Consider the following 17,082-nt stretch of genomic DNA (forward strand, 5'->3'; position numbering starts at 1 on the left):
CACTCCCAGTCTCTATTCAAACCTAAGATAATTGTATCCAATTTGCAAATGAATTCCAATTCAACAGTTTCTCGCTGGAGTCTGGATTTGAAGTTTTTTTGTTGTAATATCGCAACTTTCATGTCTGTAATCGTTTGACTAGAGAGATTGAAGTGTTCTGCGACTGGTTTATGAATGTTATAATTCTTGACATCTGATTTGTGTCCATTTATTCTTTTACGTAGAGACTGTCCAGTTTGACCAATGTACATGGCAGAGGGGCATTGCTGGCACATGATGGCATATATCACATTGGTGGATGTGCAAGTGAACGAGCCTCTGATAGTGTGGCTGATGTTATTAGGCCCTGTGATGGTGTCCCCTGAATAGATATGTGGGCACAGTTAGCAACGGGCTTTGTTGCAAGGATAGGTTCCTGGGTTAGTGGTTCTGTTGTGTCCACAAGTAACACCTGAGATCACTGTTGCAAAGAGATGTTGTTGCAGTTTGCTGGCTGCATTTGATACCCACTTTTGCATACATCCCCTTCTCACAATCTACCCAGTATAGTTCGTTTCCCCTAATGTTAGTGCTGGTAAGATGAGGGCAATATATATATTTTTTTTTAAATAGAAAGATGTCCCTGGGAAAGCAGGTGGGCTGGTGGGTGCGAAGGGGCTGGTGTATTACCAGAAATGACCTTTACCTCCTTTTTGGAGACGAGCTAGCTGCCAAGTTGCCCACACTCTGCCTGGCACCTTTCCTTACCCTAGCAGATGTGTGTAGCACCATGCAGTTAGGGCTGAGTTGTCCTGTGCCATGTAACCCCTGTGCTTTAGAGCCTGGCTCCGATCTCAAACGGGTATGAATTAGGAGTTGCCCCGTTTACACTAGGGCAGTTATACTGGTGTGAGACTGGAAGGGGCTCAGGGAGCAGGGTCCGGTGCTGGGCTTTCCCCCGTCCGTGCTGGGCGGGGTGCAGCCTAGCGGCTATTGCTTCCCTGGGCGCGGATGGAAACGGGGCGAGGCTGGCGGCGTGATGCGGCCGGCAGGTAAGCCAAAGTGCAGCAGGATGGGCGGGGCCAAGGCTCATTAGTATTTATGAGCTCATTAGCATTCACCTTGTATCCGTATCAGTTCGCTTGTTAATATTCACCGATGTATTAACCGTCAACTCCGTTTGAACAAGGCGGCTGCCCTGAGGCGGTATTCATGAGCCTGGCTCGCCGCCTCCTGATTGGCTCTTAGAGGGAGGTGGTCGTGTGAATTATTCATGAGCGCGTGGGGGGGCCACGCCCCGTTATTTGCATGTCCGGTGAGCCCCGCCCACTTCCCGAGGTATCCGGGAAGGAGAGGCGGCGGCGCTAGTGGAGGAGCCCGTGGCCCAAGAGCCGGCGGCAGGCGACACCACAGTCCGCGGCCTCCTCCGGGCCCGGCCGGTCCAGCCAGCGCCCGTCAGGTGAATGTGAGGCCGAGCGGGGGGGGGGCGGCGGCACAAAGGACCGACACCCCCCCGGTCAGGGGGCGGGGGGGTTGAGGGCCGGGCCGCCAAGCTCCTGCGGGGCCCTCACCTGCCTGCCTGCCAGCCCGCCCGCCCGCGGAGCCGCCCTGGGCCTGTGAGCTCGGGGCTCCGCCGGGGAGTGAGACCCCCGGGGCGGGCTCCGCCGGGGAGTGGGACACCGGGGCGGGCTTGAGGCTGCCCCTGGTGTAGCTGTGAGGAGAAACCCTGGCTGCCCTGCGGTGGGGCTGGGGAGCCGGGGGGAGCGCTCCTCTGGGCCTGCCGCTCCTCTTAGGGAGGCCGGGTACGAGGTGATGGGAAGTTGCCCCAGCAGGTAGGCGCTGGCTGGCCCTTTGGGGCGGAAATCCCCCCCTGGAACTGGGCTGCAATCGGTTCTCTAGCTAAACTGGGTGGATGTGTTTGATTTATACGTCTGTGCTCCTGGCACTAATCTCTGTACCGGTTTACACTACTTCAGAATACCTGACAGAAAGGAATTGCCACAATAACCCAAGCTCCCAAAAAGGGCTGGGCTCACTTGCATCATCTGCACAACAAAAGGTCTTGTAGCATGCCTTAGAGGTGAACGAATGTGTCTTCTGGCCAAGCAACAACAGAAGCAGATTCCAGAGCCCTGGGACTTTACCCCATAGAATACCCTACCTCTGCTCCCCCTCCCCCATAGTGCAAATCTGGGTTGACACAGTCACAGAGAATGGGGCTTAGGGAACGAAATGTCTTGAAAGGCAGGCAAGACCCAAATCAAATAGACTCATTTAGTGTCAAGACTAAGACAAATTATAAGTATATCCTGTGTGAGGGAAGGTATAGTTGCCAGATCAGGGTAAAACTTCAGTCCACAAGCAGTTTTGTTTCAGTGAAAACCTGAATACTTTGAAGTCTGAGTACATTCTGCAGTTGCCTTGTATCTTACTCATCAGTGGCCTTTTGGCAGGCATACATTCCAGCCAACGGTGGAATAGTCCAGCCAGTGATGTGTTAATGAACTAGGCAAGTAATTATTGTTGGTGTCCCTTTCCCAAAGACAAGCAGGTGTCTGTTGCATGACATCCCTGGGTCCATCCCATCTCTCTTCTTCTGTCTCACTCCCATGCTGGAGTGAGGAGCTTGTCTCCTCTAGGGTGTGTCTATGCTGCAATTAGACATCCACGGCTGGCCCATGCCAGCTGATTTGAGTTTGGACTAAAGTGCTGTTTAATCGCCGAATAGACATTCAGCTCGTCCTCTGGGACTCTCCCACCACACACAGTGCTACAGCCTGGGCTCCAGCTCCAGCCCGCATGTTTACATTGCAGTTAACAGCCCCTTAACCCGAGTCATCTGGCATAGGCCAGCTGTGAGTTTTTAATTGCTGTGTAGACATACCCCTAGATTGTTAACTTCTTTCTGCAGCCTGGTGCTTCTGGAGGTGGAGTCCTGAAGGGCAGAGTCTTCTGGCTGGCCCCGCCTTGCCACAGCCTGTGTTCTTGGGATAGTTTGAAAGCACTGGTAACTTTTGGCCATGTGGCTGCTGCTTGTGGTAGAACTGCTCTCAGAATTGACACCCTAGGTGGTTGCCTACCCAGCCTATGTCTGAAGCTCACTCTGGATAATGCTTGAGGCTGGATGCATTTCAGAGTATTGGACATCAGCTTTCTCCAACTTCTGTTAAGATTTCAAGCTTTAGATTTTTTTCTCCCAAGAGGCTTAATTTACTGCATTTGTTCTTCGATAGACATGTAAGCAATGACTGCAAGCTTCTCTCCCAATGGAGTTTCTCCCTTGCACCTATGAGAAACCTCAGCGCTTTGCTGTAGCTTCCCCAGTTTAATTGTTGATTGATTAGAGTGATTCATGGTTTATATTTCCCTGAGGCACAAATATAAATATTGGTTTTGCTTGTGGGAATAGGTCAAGTACAGTCATGTGCCTACTTAGTTTTTCCTTCCAGGGGCTACCTGGCAGTAGATCAGGGGAGCATATAGCATCATGTCCTTAGGCACAGGTAATAATGTAATACATTAAATAGAACAAGCTACTTACACTTTAGAATGTCAAAGGGCAGTTGCTGGTAGTAATTTTGCTTTGTAGGTCTTCATCCTTATTACCTAGGCTCTACACTCAGACTAAATAGAAATGCTAAATAACTACCTGTTCTTTATCCTTTGGCATGCTCGGTTAGTGTATTTGTGTGTTACAATGACTAAGTACGGCGTGTGTTGAACTTAATTTTTTTCCAAACTTGCAGTAAGATTTGTGACAGTTTTTGGAATGCATTTCACATGGTACAGGGCAGGTGCCCTGCAACAACCGTTAGGTAGCAGAATAGGAATCTATATTCCTGAGTTCTGTTTCATACCGTGCTACTGACTTCCTGCGTGAGACTGAACAAATCAAGTAACCACTCTGCTTCCAGTTCCCCATTTGTAATTGGGTTAGTAATACTTCACTTCTGTTTGATGTGGCTTAGGCCTGGTCTGTATTTAAAACTTAGGTCGTCGACACTGGTACAGTGCTCAGCGGTGTGAAAAATCCACACATGGAGTGCCATAGCTATGCTGACCTAGCCCCTTGTGTAGACACAGGCTGTATCTACACTGTCACTTTCAGCGCTAAAACGTTAGTCCTTCAGGTCAAGTGAAAACACACACCCCTGAGCGACAAAAGTATAGACAGTGCTTTATCACCGGGAGCCGCACTCCTGGTGATAAAGCTACGACCCCTCGTTCGGAGTGGTTATTTTTTATCAATGGGAGAGCTCTCCCCTGGCTACACGGCCCACGTGACTACACAGCCCACGTCACAGCGCTGTCGCGGCAGCGCTGTAGTGTAGGCAGTGTAGACATAAGCACAGCTAGATACAGGGAAGAAAGCTTCCATCAACCTTGCTACCTTTCCTACAGTGACAGGAAAAATCCCTTCTGTTGCTGTAGTCTGCATCTATATTATGAGGTTACAGCGGCCTAACTACAGTGCCATAGATATGTGGCTGTAGCATCATAGTGTGGACATGGCCATAGTGTTTGTAAAGCAATTGGAGATTCTCTGAAGCACCCTATATATAGAAATATATATATATATAAATAAATAAAACTAGTGTTACTAGAGTAGAGCCCTTAAAGTAAATTTCTCAAATTAGATTTCTGAAGTAGATAACAGTACAAAAAAGAGTTCTGCTCATCTGAAGGGTAGGATGTGTGGCGGGGGGAGAATGGGTGAAATACCAATAACTAAAAACCTTTGAATTGTGACCCAGCTACTTCACTGGCAACCTTACCCTGAGTAGCCAATTGAGAACGCTTCAGTCAACAGGAATGCTATGACTGAGGGAGCCCAGGATGACGCTGGATGCCAGAGGGAGGATGTTTGGTGAAATTCCCTGGGCTATTGAACTTCTTGCTTCTGGAGATCAGAATATGCACATCTCACCTTTTACTTTCCAATGTAAGGCTGATGTCTTTGTAGGTCAGCTTTTCCCTCTCCCTACAAGACTACATGTAGTGTCTCCCACCTTTCTGCATCTTACATGGCATTATTTCTAGAAACACAGTCTTGTCAAATAAGGATCAAAGATGGTCCATATGTACAGTGATTTTTTTCTCAATCTCTGCAGATTGCACAGATGTTATGATGATAGGCTTTGTAGACATACCTAGATAGAGCTCTGGTTTCAGAGTAACAGCCGTGTTAGTCTGTATTCGCAAAAAGAAAAGGAGTACTTGTGGCACCTTAGAGACTAACCAATTTATTTGAGCATGAGCTTTCGTGAGCTACAGCTCACTTCAGCTGTGTACTTGATCTTCAGAATATTTACAAGATTCCTTCAACCACATTGTATGCAGTGGTGGTCCCAGAAGATTAGCGAGATAATGTGGGTGAGGCAATAACTTTTATTGAACCAACTTTCCTTGGTGAAGAAAGAGAGAAGCTTTTGAGCTTACAGAGCTCTTCTTCAGGTCTGAGAAATCTACTCTGTCTGTGTCACAGACAAATGCAAGATGGTACAGATTGTTTAGCATAAGTAGTTAACACACATTTCAAGTGAAATGGCTTGTTAACATCTTTCCAGCCGCAAGGGGAAAACGGGGAAGAGAAAAGGGGTGTGTGTGTGTTTGTGTGGGGGCATTAAATGGGTTACAGATTTTGGTAATAAACCATAAATCCAGTGTCTGGTCAGTCCCTGATTTTTGGTATCTAGCCAAAGCTATGAATGTAAGCTCCTGAGTTCATTTTTTGAAAGTGTTGTGCAGGTTGTCTTTGAGGTTGAAGACTGTGAGGTCAGATTAAAGAGTGATCGCTTTCTAAAAAGTGTTCACCCACAGTGGATTTGGTTTTTTGGTCTCTTATAATTTTTTGGTGAGAGTTCATTTGAGAGCACGGTGATTGTTTGGTTTCTTCCACGTTGTTGGTGTTGGGGCATTTAGTGAATTGAATGAGGTACGCCACGTGTTGTGATAGGCACATGTAGGACCCATGGATAATGAAAAATGTGGTGTGGGGGTGTTGACTATCCTTGCATTGGAGGGATGTCTAGGGGTTTTGCATCTGTTGTTCTGGCAGGGTCTGGTGCTGCTTTTAGTTTGTGTGTCTTGGTCCGTGGGGAGCTTGCTTCTGATGATGAGCTTGGAGAGGTTTGGGAGGTGTTTGAAGGCCAGAAGAGGGGGATCAGGAAAGATTTACTTCAGGGTTTTGTCATTGAGTATGCGTTGTAACTGTTTGATGATACCCTGTATGGGCTGCCGGATAAGGTGTGTTGTGGGTGTGTGTATATATGTATGAGGATTTAAGTCATCAGCAAGTAGTTAGAATTTTTTTCTACATCTTTCCTTTTGGTGCTGTTGTAGTAATAAGGAGCCTTTGTGATGTCCTTCTCAATAGACCCACCATATTTCTGGCCTAAAAACGTTATTGCAACATGACTTTAAAGGTACCATACCTTCCTTCTATCCTTGAGTCACCCATTGTATTGGGAGAGTGTACCAAGAGCTCTGCATCACATCCAATACATTTCTCTTCATAACATACTTTTCAAATGGAAAAGACTTTTCTGTGCTATAGCATTTTGAAATCTCATGTATTCCAATGTTACCATGACATAGAGGGTACAAAGGAATCTTAATACAAGAGGTTTGGACAGAATTTCTGGACTCAGAAGGATTCGGTAGTTTTTAGCACTGTTTTGTGGTAGTGTATGAACTTGCATGGTTGACTTGAACACTTTTCCTTTACTTTCCAAGATTGCTTGGGAAACCCATCTTGGAAGCTTCAAACCTAGTGGGGGTGCGTGTGTGTGTGTGTGTGGTGGGAGGGTAGAGGATGGGGCACTGCCTACTGTCCCATTTAATGAGGATGGGGTAGGTTAACTTTTCACTGTTAACTTCTATGATTCTGCAGAAGCTAAAAGTAGACTTGGATGGGAGAACCTGTCGAATCATTCAGTCCTTCTCCTTGCTAGTGCAGGATTGTTCCTTACAAGACACTTTTTAGCATTTTGTTCAGTATTTAAAAAAAATAAAACTCCTAAGTGATGGGACTCCACCACTTGAGTTTTCCTCACAGTCTAATAGATTTCACTGCCAGAAAAGTTTTCCTGATATTCAGCCTAAACTGTCCCTCCTTTGACTTACTCTAACCACTACTGGATTAAATATCTCATTCTGGGAAGGTGGTCTGGAAAATCCCTGTCTTGTGTCAAAGACTTGTAGGCTAGAGTGGCATCTCTGAGATCTCCAAGCTCTTTACATTCTGCAACTTTTCCTTTATTCAGACCTCTCTGCTGTTTTGTAATACTGCCCACTCTTCCGCAGTATCTCACTTGGCAACCAGTTGTTGCTGTAGCAGCTTGGATAAATTATAGCAGAGTGGATAAAAATAGATAGGTTTATTTCAAAAAATATAAAAATAAGTTTTTGGTTTTTTATTTAAAAAACTATTTGAAACTAATACCATGTACGTTAAGGCCTAAATTTATTCTAATCTATGATCTACTCGTTCTGAAATCTTGAAAGACATTGTTTCTCGTCACAATCAGTTCATTTCACGAACTACAGGTAATACTTCCTTTGTTTAATAAATCCGTTTTAAATGCCAAACGTGTTTTGATACACTCTTTTATGTATTCAGCACATTTAAAGTAGATTTATTTACTTAATTAACCAACTTTGAAATGCTGTGGTGTTTCTGGCATTCTTAATTGGACTTGAATTCCCATCCAAATAGAGCTTGACACAAAGCATAGGTAAAAATTAATCATCTATTACAGGGGTTGGCAACCTTTTAGAAGTGGTGTGCCGAGTCTTCATTTATTCACTCTAATTTAAGGTTTCGCGTGCCATTACTACATGTTAATGTTTTTTAGAAGGTCTCTTTCTATAAGTCTATATATTATATAACTAAACTATTGTTGTATGCAAACAAGGTTTTCAAAAAATTTTAAATGAAGATTCTTAAACAAAATTAAAATGCTGATCTTACACCGTCGGCCTGCTCAGCCCGCTGCTGGCCTGGGGTTCTGTTCACCTAGGCCGGGAGCGGGCTGAGCGGGGCCTGCGGCTGGGACCCCGGCTGGCAAGGGGCCGGCAGCCAGAACCCCAGACCGGCAGCGGGCTGAGTGGGGCTGGTGGCCAGGACCCCAGACTGGCAGTGGGCTGAGCCGCTCAGCCCGCTGCCGGTCTGGGGTTCCGTCTGCCGGCTCCTGCCAGCCAGGGTCTCGGCTGCCGGCCCCCCTCAGCCCGCTGCTGGTCTGGGGTCCCGGCCCTGTCCGCATAGAGTAGGTAGCTTAGTTTCTCCCTGGTTCTGGCCCATTCTCTTTCTCTGTCTGCACAGAGATGAGGGTGGGAGTGCACTGAGAACAGGGCTGGGGGTGAAGGAGCAGGCTGGGGGTTGGGGTGCAGGGTCTGGCCAGGAGCTAGAATGAGGGAGGGGGCTCAGGGTTGGGGCAGGAGGTTTGGGTGTGGAGTGCTTACCTGGGCAGCTCCCATTTGGTGCGAGGGGTGCAGGTGGGAATGTGTATGTATGTGTGCATACAGGAGCTCCCGTTTGGGGTGGGGATGTGGATGTGGGGGTGCAAAAGTCAGGGTGTGGGGCGGCTGGGTGTGTGAGGAGGGTGCAGGAGTCAGGGCAGAGGGCTGGGGTGTGTGTGAGGAGGGTGTAGGAGTCAGGACAGGGGGTTGGGGGGGCTGGATATGTGGGGGGAGCTGGAGTCAGGGCTGGGGTTGTGGGGGGGTGCAGGGGTCAGGGTACGGGGATGAGGTGTGTGTGGGGGTGAGGGCAGAGGGCTGGGGGTGTGGGCTAGGGTCGTGCGGGTGCTCTCAGCCCCCTGCCCTGTGCAGCTCACGGCAGGGGGCTGGAGGGGATATGCTGATTCCACCCCCTTCCCCGAGGTCCCTGGAGCAGAGAGCGGCTGGGGCTCTGCTTTTCCATCTCCCCCTCCCCCTCTGTAGCAAGAGTCGTCAGCTGATCGGCCACAGGGAGGTAGAGAAGGAGGGGCAGGAACCCAGCACGCTGGGGGAAGAGGTGTGGGGAGGAGGAAGCTTGCCTGCCCCGCAAGGAGAGAGCGGTAGGTGGAGAAGAGTGGGCTGGGCCGGGCAGGATTTTTAATGGCACGCTGCTGTCCCTGGCTGACAGCAGCGTGCCATTAAAAATGGGCTCACGTGCCATCGGTTACCGACCCCTGATCTAGTAAATAAAAAAATGCATTATTCACCATTTTCTAACATAATAAAATGTAAAAATTAAGAATCTGAATAAATGTAAATAAGTTATATGATTGCTTAAATACATGGGTAGAGATGTACTATATCTTGCTGGTTTGCAATAAGAAGCACCATGTTTAGTGTAAAGGCTATATTTAGTTGCAATTCCACCATGTTTTTATGATTGAGTCTCATTAATTGATAACTATTCTTTAGGACAAGAAGTACAAATGCAAAACACAATTAATATCAATGATTTAAACAAGGTTTTCTGCTTACTGATTTAATTCATTGTTAAAATTGGTTATTTAAATTGCTTTGATTTAAATCAGTGCACCCTGAACTTAGATGGGTTTCAGAGTTAGTCTGTATTCGCAAAAAGAAAAGCAGTACTTGTGGCACCTTAGAGGCTAACCAATTTATTTGAGCATAAGCTTTCGTGAGCTACAGCTCACTTCATCGGATGCATAAAGTGGAAAGTACAGTGAGGAGATTTTATATATACACACAGACCATGAAAAAATATACATTGTAAGGAGAGTGGTCACTTAAGATGAGCTATTACCAGCAGGAGAGTGGGGTGGGGGGAGAGAGAACCTTTTGAAGTGATAATCAAGGTGGGCCATTTCCAGCACATTTCCAGGAGTTAACAAGAATGTCTGAGGAACAGTGGCGGGGGTGGGGGGGAAGAGGAATAAACAAGGGGAAATAGTTTCACTTAGTATAATGATTCAACCACTCCCAGTCTCTATTCAAGCCTAAGTTAATTGTATCCAATTTGCAAATTAATTCCAATTCAGCAGTCTCTCATTGGAGTCTGTTTTTGAAGTTTTTTTTGTTGAAGGATAGTCATTTGAGATCAGAAATCGAGTGTCCAGAGAGATTGAAGTGTTCTCCGACTGGTTTATGAATGTTATAATTCTTGACATCTGATTTATGTCCATTTATTCTTTTACGTAGAGACTGTCCAGTTTGCCCAGGGTACATGGCAGAGGGGCATTGCTGGCACATGATGGCATATATCACATTGGTAGATGTGCAGGTGAACGAGCCTCCGATAGTGTGGCTGATGTGATTAGGCCCTATGATGGTGTCGCCTGAATAGATATGTGGGCACAGTTGGCAACGGGCTTTGTTGCAAAGATAGGTTCCTGCGTTAGCAGTTCTGTTGTGTGGTTGCTGGTGAGTATTTGCTTCAGGTTGGGGGGCTGTCTGTAGGTAAGGACTGGCCTGTCTCCCAAGACTTGTGAGAGTGATGGGTCGTCCTTCAGCATAGGTTGTAGATCCTTGATGATGTATTGGAGAGGTTTTAGTTGGGGGCTGAAGGTGACGGCTAGTGGCGTTCTGTTATTTTCTTTGTTGGGCCTGTCCTGTAGTAGGTGACTTCTGGGTATTCTTCTGGCTCTGTCAATCTGTTTCTTCACTTCAGCAGGTGGGTATTGAGTTGTAAGAATGCTTGATAGAGATCTTGTAGGTGTTTGTCTCTGTCCGAGGGGTTGGAGCAAATGCGGTTGTATCGTAGAGCTTGGCTGTAGACAATGGATCGTGTGGTGTGGTCTGGGTGAAAGCTGGAGGCATGTAGGTAGGAATAGCGGTCAGTAGGTTTCCGATATAGGGTGGTGTTTATGTGACCATCGTTTATTAGCACCGTAGTGTCCAGGAAGTGGATCTCGTGTGGACTGGTCCAGGCTGAGGGTGATGGTGGGATGGAAATTGTTGAAATCATGGTGGAATTCCTCAAGGGCCTCTTTTCCATGGGTCCAGATGATGAAGATGTCATCAATATAGCGCAAGTAGAGTATTAGGGCATTAGGGGATGAGAGCTGAGGAAGCGTTCACTCTCCTTACAATCTATATTTTTTTTCATGGTCTTTGTGTATATATAAAATCTCCTCACTGTATTTTCCACTGTATGCATCCGCTGAAGTGAGCTGTAGCTCACGAAAGCTTATGCTCAAACTGGTTAGTCTCTAAGGTGCCACAAGTACTCCTTTTCTTTGAACATAGATGGTGTGCCAGTGATGAATATTTGAGTTTTAGAATACAGCAAGGGATTGTATCATTAAATTATATTGATCCCTTTTACAAGCTAAAAAGTGGGAAATGGTATGCTTAAGTTCAGTTACCACTTTGCACTTGACCACCTCTAGCAGATTTTATTACCTGTGCCTGGAGAGTTGAGCTCACTTGAACACAGTAACCTTAAACATTAGTAGCTGAGTGCAGCTCTCTTGCTCTCTAATGTTAAGGGATCCTTTTAGAGATAAGGAGTAGCTCTCCATGACACTTGCTGTACTGATGCAAATAATTTTGCTAATATTTACTTCCATTTGGGTAAGTTCATAAAATTTAATTTTGAAGAACTAGAAATCACTTAGACATACATTTTCTCACAACCAGTACTTGGCATTCATATGCGAGTAGTCCAAAGCTCTGTAAAGACAGAACGGATCCTCACAACGGCATGTGAATTAAGTGAGTAAGCATTATAGAGAAACTGAGACAGAAAGGTGAAGTGACTTGCCCAAGGTCACATCAAGTCAATGGCAGAATTGGGAGTAGAATTTACAACTCCTAACTTGCAGTCTGGTTCTCTTTTCTTCTGGGCATGCTCTCTCTCTCTAGGAGAATATTGCCTACAATAGTCTATCTTCTCTTTGAATTCCCCCTCCCAATAAACCACCCACTAGAGTTTATCTCAGGAGTCATTCAACCAGATTTAAACTCTTTTTTTTTAAAGGGGGATACACACCATCTGATGCATAGAACTGTCATTAAATGCTGGAACTTCTAGAAAAAATCAGCACCTTTATTACAGTGGCAATCATGAAAACCTGGTCTAAGGCATATATACCCTAACTCTTACACCGTTGTTCCTGTTCATGCAGTGGCATAGGTGGGGCATGTTTGTGTTAGCCTTTCTTCCTAAACATCCTCGCACTTCTACCGCAATTGTGAATAATGGCTGAACTGCTAGTGTAGACTGGCTGTTGTCATCTAACCCTTGCTAAGAGAGAGTCTACTGTAGCATTCCCACCATTGCTACCACTGGCAGAGCTGTATTGGTCCTAGGAATGCTAGGAAACTTTTGGTAGTTTAGAGAAAGTCTAGTATAGATGAGGCCTTGTTGGCAGTTGCTGCAATAAGAGTAGTAAATCCTTGTGGTGTAAACAAAGCTTGGCTGGGGAGAAGGGCTTGCTGCTGCTTATCCTTTTTAACAGAAGCAGTGCCTTACTGTTGAAATCTCACATGGGAGGATCCCATGGGGTGGAGAAGAGAGGGGAGAGAACAACAAGCAGGAGACCTAAAGCCTTGAAATCTCAAAATGGTCTTGATATGCCCTAGAGAGCATCTTTGAATCATTAGCCAAGCTTTGAACTATTGTCAAGGGGAGAAGTTGGAATGGCGACTCAACCTGCACAAAGGCTGTTTGGGAAGAGTACTCTCTCTGCCCTGTTCTACGCCCATCCTTTGTTCTCTGAGTAAACACACATGTAAGCTGCATATGAACATTCTGCCTTCTTCGCTTAAGTATCAACCTGTTGTGAATTTTTGGCATCTAAAAGTCTGTTTGATTGTAATAGCTGTCTGTGTGTCTGTATTGAGTGGAAACAGGATCCTCTCGCAGCTTGGACTCGCCCTGCCATACTGTGTGAACAATGAATAGTAATAGGCTTGTGGCTGAGTCTAATTGAACGCAGCGGAGGAGGGCATCTCATAATATTTGTCTGAGCATAGAACCAGGGACGCTAAAGGAACTAGCTTTAAGTGGCCCATTATGAGCCTGGCTGCAAGGTGGTTTGTCTGTCACATGTTATGTTTCAACTTGTTCACAGTCAAGATGGACTGGAATCTGGGGTATTGTTACTTGCAGATGAGCTGACCTCAGATTCTCTTCAGCTGAGAGGCAGCCTTTACCCAGAGAAGATGTAGTGCTGCTAAGGAGCACATAACTTCTGGTAAATCGGCTGATCTTGCATTTTCTCGTAGGCTTTAATTCCCTGCAAAATACAACAGTATCAACTCCACACAAAGCAGACGTGGCTTCAGAGGCTCCACTCTGGCTACTCGTGGCCACAGCTACGACCACATGCTGTCTGCAGTGAATGGTATTTGTGTCTATGTTCTATAATTGCAGCACACGTTGGGCTGCAGTTTTATGTAAGACATCAGAGAAGGGCATTTCCGAGAGAAATTGGGCTGGCAAAAAGGAAATATGCACCTGTGAGACAAGATGATACAGATTATGTGGAATCTTCATTCTTTTTGGCAAATCTCCTTTGACTGCAGTGTGCCTCAGTTTGCATGGTAATGTACCTTGGTGCCAGTTGCTATAAGATTCCTTGATGCCAGCTATTATTAAGGTTCCTTAGCTGGTTTAACAGGTCGTTGTGGGCTGGATTGTGAATGCTACCTCTCTTGGCATAAGCATGTATAAGCAGCATGTGTTGGATGCAATTAATCATTCCTAAACTTTGTTACAGGACATGAGCAGCTGTATTTACCTATCCTTTGAAAAGAACCCCCCTCTTTCCTTTGCCTTCTTGCCTTTGTTTACTGTGAGTATTTTTCTGTGCTGCCTTGTTGGCACATGGAAGTCTCCTTTGCTCATACTTGTAAAACCAGTTACTTTGAACTAGTTGAAGTTTCTGTGTGGGTTTTCCTGGTTTCAAAGGCCCAGGATATTGATTGCCAGAGACACACCCTTTCCCATTTTTACTTTTCCTGTCTGGCTAAGGCCAAAGTTGCTGCATATGGGTGTGATACTCTTTCCTTGCCTAGCACAACAGATTGTCCCTTCTAGAGCCGCTGCTCACTTCTTCTTAGCGTATGCGCAATGTGCCTCAGGTGGCATGTGACCAGGATTCATCACCAGATTTGGTCCGATGGTTGGATCATTTGCTTCCCTGTCTTGGGCCAGGGAGTGCAAGGTGAACGCTGATCCATGGAGAGAGCTGTGTACAGATGTTGTACTCGTCTCTGAGAATTGTATCAAGCAAACCTGGTGAAAAGGTTTGTTACATGGGCTCTAATCTTAGATTTATCTGGTGTAGGTTTTCAGATCATCTTGCAGAGACTTTGTTTTTTAAATGTGTTCCTGCTTTTTGGCTATGCTCCTCTCCCCTTTTATTTTGATATTCCCTGCTGTCAAGGTTTCTGTGTCAGACAGCTAGGCATCATTTCTTCATACCTGCTAGTACTCTGATGGCTTTCATTTCCACCGCAATCATGCAAATATACCAAGCAGCTCAGGTTTACTCTCCCTTCTCTGTCAGTTGGGAATGGATAGGGAAGAAAGCATGCAGGAATGACAATTGGAAAGCTGTATCCTGTGTAGTTGTAGCTGTGTTGGTCGCAGGATGTTAGAGAGACAAGATGTGTCAGGTAAACCTTCCTGATCCGCCACATCTCGTTCGTCCTAAGGGGATCCCCCGTGGCGGAGGTACCCCTCAACCAGGCAGACAAGATCGGCAGGTGGTGAAGAAGTGGCTGTTCCTTCCCCAGAGAGCCAGCAACGAGCTGGTCGATATTGCCCACAGGCATGACGGTGCCAATGTCCCCCGCATGGGTGACCTGTGTGACATCGCGGTGATCACTCACGCCTTCCGCCTGCTGACATGTCCCGACGCCATGGTAAGGAACATCGCAGCAAACGCCCTTCATGACGCAACAAAGCGGATCGGCAGAGCCCCCTACAACCAAGACACCGCCAGCTTCCTGAGCGGTTCCCTGGATGGCAAATTCGGACGGGACTGGCGCGACATCGCTTCACTGTGGTCCTGCGCTCGCAATGTCACGTGTCGCCTGGGGAAGCACATCGGCTGCCACTGGGAGTGGTGCGAGGAGCGCCAGGAGCTGGGAGTCCTGGTGCCGCAGATCAGGTCTGAGGACAACACCATCGTCACCCTGAGTGCCAGGGGCATGCTGGAGAGGACCCTGAAGGCAGCCATCCACTCGCTGTACATGGAAGCCCTGAAGCGTAAACCGGACCAGGGTAAAGCCTTCCAACTGACCAGCAAGTGGGATGCCAGCAACCACTTCCTCGCTGGAGGCAGCTGCACCCGTTTTGCCGACTGGCGGTTCATTAACCACGCCCGGCTCAACTGCGTCCCTCTCAACGGAGCCGTCCACCATGGGAACCGAGACGTGTGGTTACTCCAACGAGACCCTGCCCCACCTCCTGTGCAGCTACAAGCCCCGCTACAGAGCCTGGCAGCTGCGCCACACCATCCAGAACCGCCTAGTGAAAGCCATTGCACCGCGCCTGGGAGAGGTCGCCGTGAACTGCGCCATCCCCGGTACTGACAACCAGTTGCGACCTGACATGGTAGTCACCGACGAGGCCCAGAAAAAGATCTTCCTTGTCGACATCATGGTCTCGTTCGAGATCAGGACCCCGGCCTTCCGCGAAGCCCGAGCTCATAAGCTGCAAAAATACGCCCCTCTGGCCGATACCCTGAGAGCGAAGGGCTACAAGGTGCAGATGGATGCCCTGGTCGTCTGAGCCCTGGGTGCTTGGGAGCCCTGCAACAAGCGTGTGCTGCAGACCTGTGGGATCAGTCGATGCTACGCACGGCTCATGCGGCGCCTCACGGTCTCGGACACCATCTGATGGTCCAGGGACATCTACATCGAACACATCACTGGCCACCGACAGTACCAGGAGGTGTGAGCCGGTACGACATTGTGCATCAACTATGGGAAAGGGACTGAGAGACTTTTTTCCATTGGACCATATGAACTGGAACCATAAACTCACTGAACATTAAATCCCACCAAATGAGGGTAGATCCATCCCCATCATCGTATCCACTCATACTCCACACCTGAACATAGCCATTATATGGACAACATACCCCCATATCTCAATGTCTGTACTTGGACCGGTTAAACTTTTACCCCCAATCGGGGAGATTGCAGATTATGTATTCCTTACGCCACCTGTTCCTAAACCGAATTTCGCACTCCTTGATAATCTGTACCTTATTCCCTGATAACCAGAAACTTCTATGCTTGAACTCTGTACCATTTTCTTTTTACTTCAACATTATCTTAATAAAATTATTAAATCTGTTCTTTTATTGGATCAACTTCCTGTTGGGGTGAGAGATGAGCTTTTGAGCCACACAGCTCTTCTTCAGGCCTGGGAAAGGTGCTCCCAGTATCACAGCAAAATGCAAGGTGGAACAGATTGTTTTGCATAAGTAGTTAGCTCATATTGTAAGGGATCATTCAAGGAAAGCTGATGATTAGGTAGTACCTGTTGATATCTCTAGATACTGGGGCGGCGAGGAGATCATGGTGGGTTCCTTTCCTTTCGTTTGTGAACCTGAAAATGTACTGTGTGTTTGATTAGAGATGTTGCAGGTTGAGCTCTGGGATTGTTCTGGGGGTAATTGCTATAACCCTGACTTTCAGAAGTGCTGAGCATCCATAACTCCACTGAAGTCAGTAGGAAGGAGGTGCAGGTGCTTGGCATCTCTGAAAATCGGATCCGATATTGCTGTAATAGTAATGATGCGCTGAGTTATTCATGAACTATTTGAGCCTGCTCTAAGCTCCTGTCAGGATCTTACTGCTACAACTGCCTGATCCATCCCTTTGCTCCCTCCTTCCTTAACCAATCTAAATGGTTCTCCACCCAAACCAACCTTCTACATGCTAGTGATACAGAAGTATCCTAGCCCCTAATGGCAAGTATAGGTGCAAACCCAGGACTGTACATTGGGATTACACCTTGATATCTGACATGCAGAAAAGACAGAGCTGTTCGCTCACCAGAGCTTGCTGATTTTGTCAGTGTTGTACTTTTGGTTTGCTCTTTAAATTTACACTTCTGCTGGCCTTGCTGGGAGGTATAATAAAACCCTGCAGGAATGACTGGCTGATTTATGGCCTTTGGTTGATTAC

The 17,082-nt window shown here is 46.9% G+C and overlaps 1 protein-coding gene across 6 annotated transcripts in view; it reads left to right on the plus strand.

The window, feature by feature from the left end:
* Positions 1 to 1,327: 1,327 nt before the first annotated feature.
* Positions 1,328 to 17,082, plus strand: part of LLGL2 (LLGL scribble cell polarity complex component 2) — a 65,714-nt gene continuing 49,959 nt past the window's right edge. For all 6 annotated transcript variants that reach the window (XR_013347867.1, XM_077833171.1, XM_077833172.1 and 3 more), the window contains exon 1: positions 1,328 to 1,438. The gene's annotated coding sequence lies outside the window, so the exon portion shown is untranslated. The remainder of the gene's footprint in view (positions 1,439 to 17,082) is intronic.

This window comes from Eretmochelys imbricata, chromosome 14 (genome assembly GCF_965152235.1).
Source record: "Eretmochelys imbricata isolate rEreImb1 chromosome 14, rEreImb1.hap1, whole genome shotgun sequence".
Lineage (NCBI taxonomy): Eukaryota > Metazoa > Chordata > Testudines > Cheloniidae > Eretmochelys > Eretmochelys imbricata.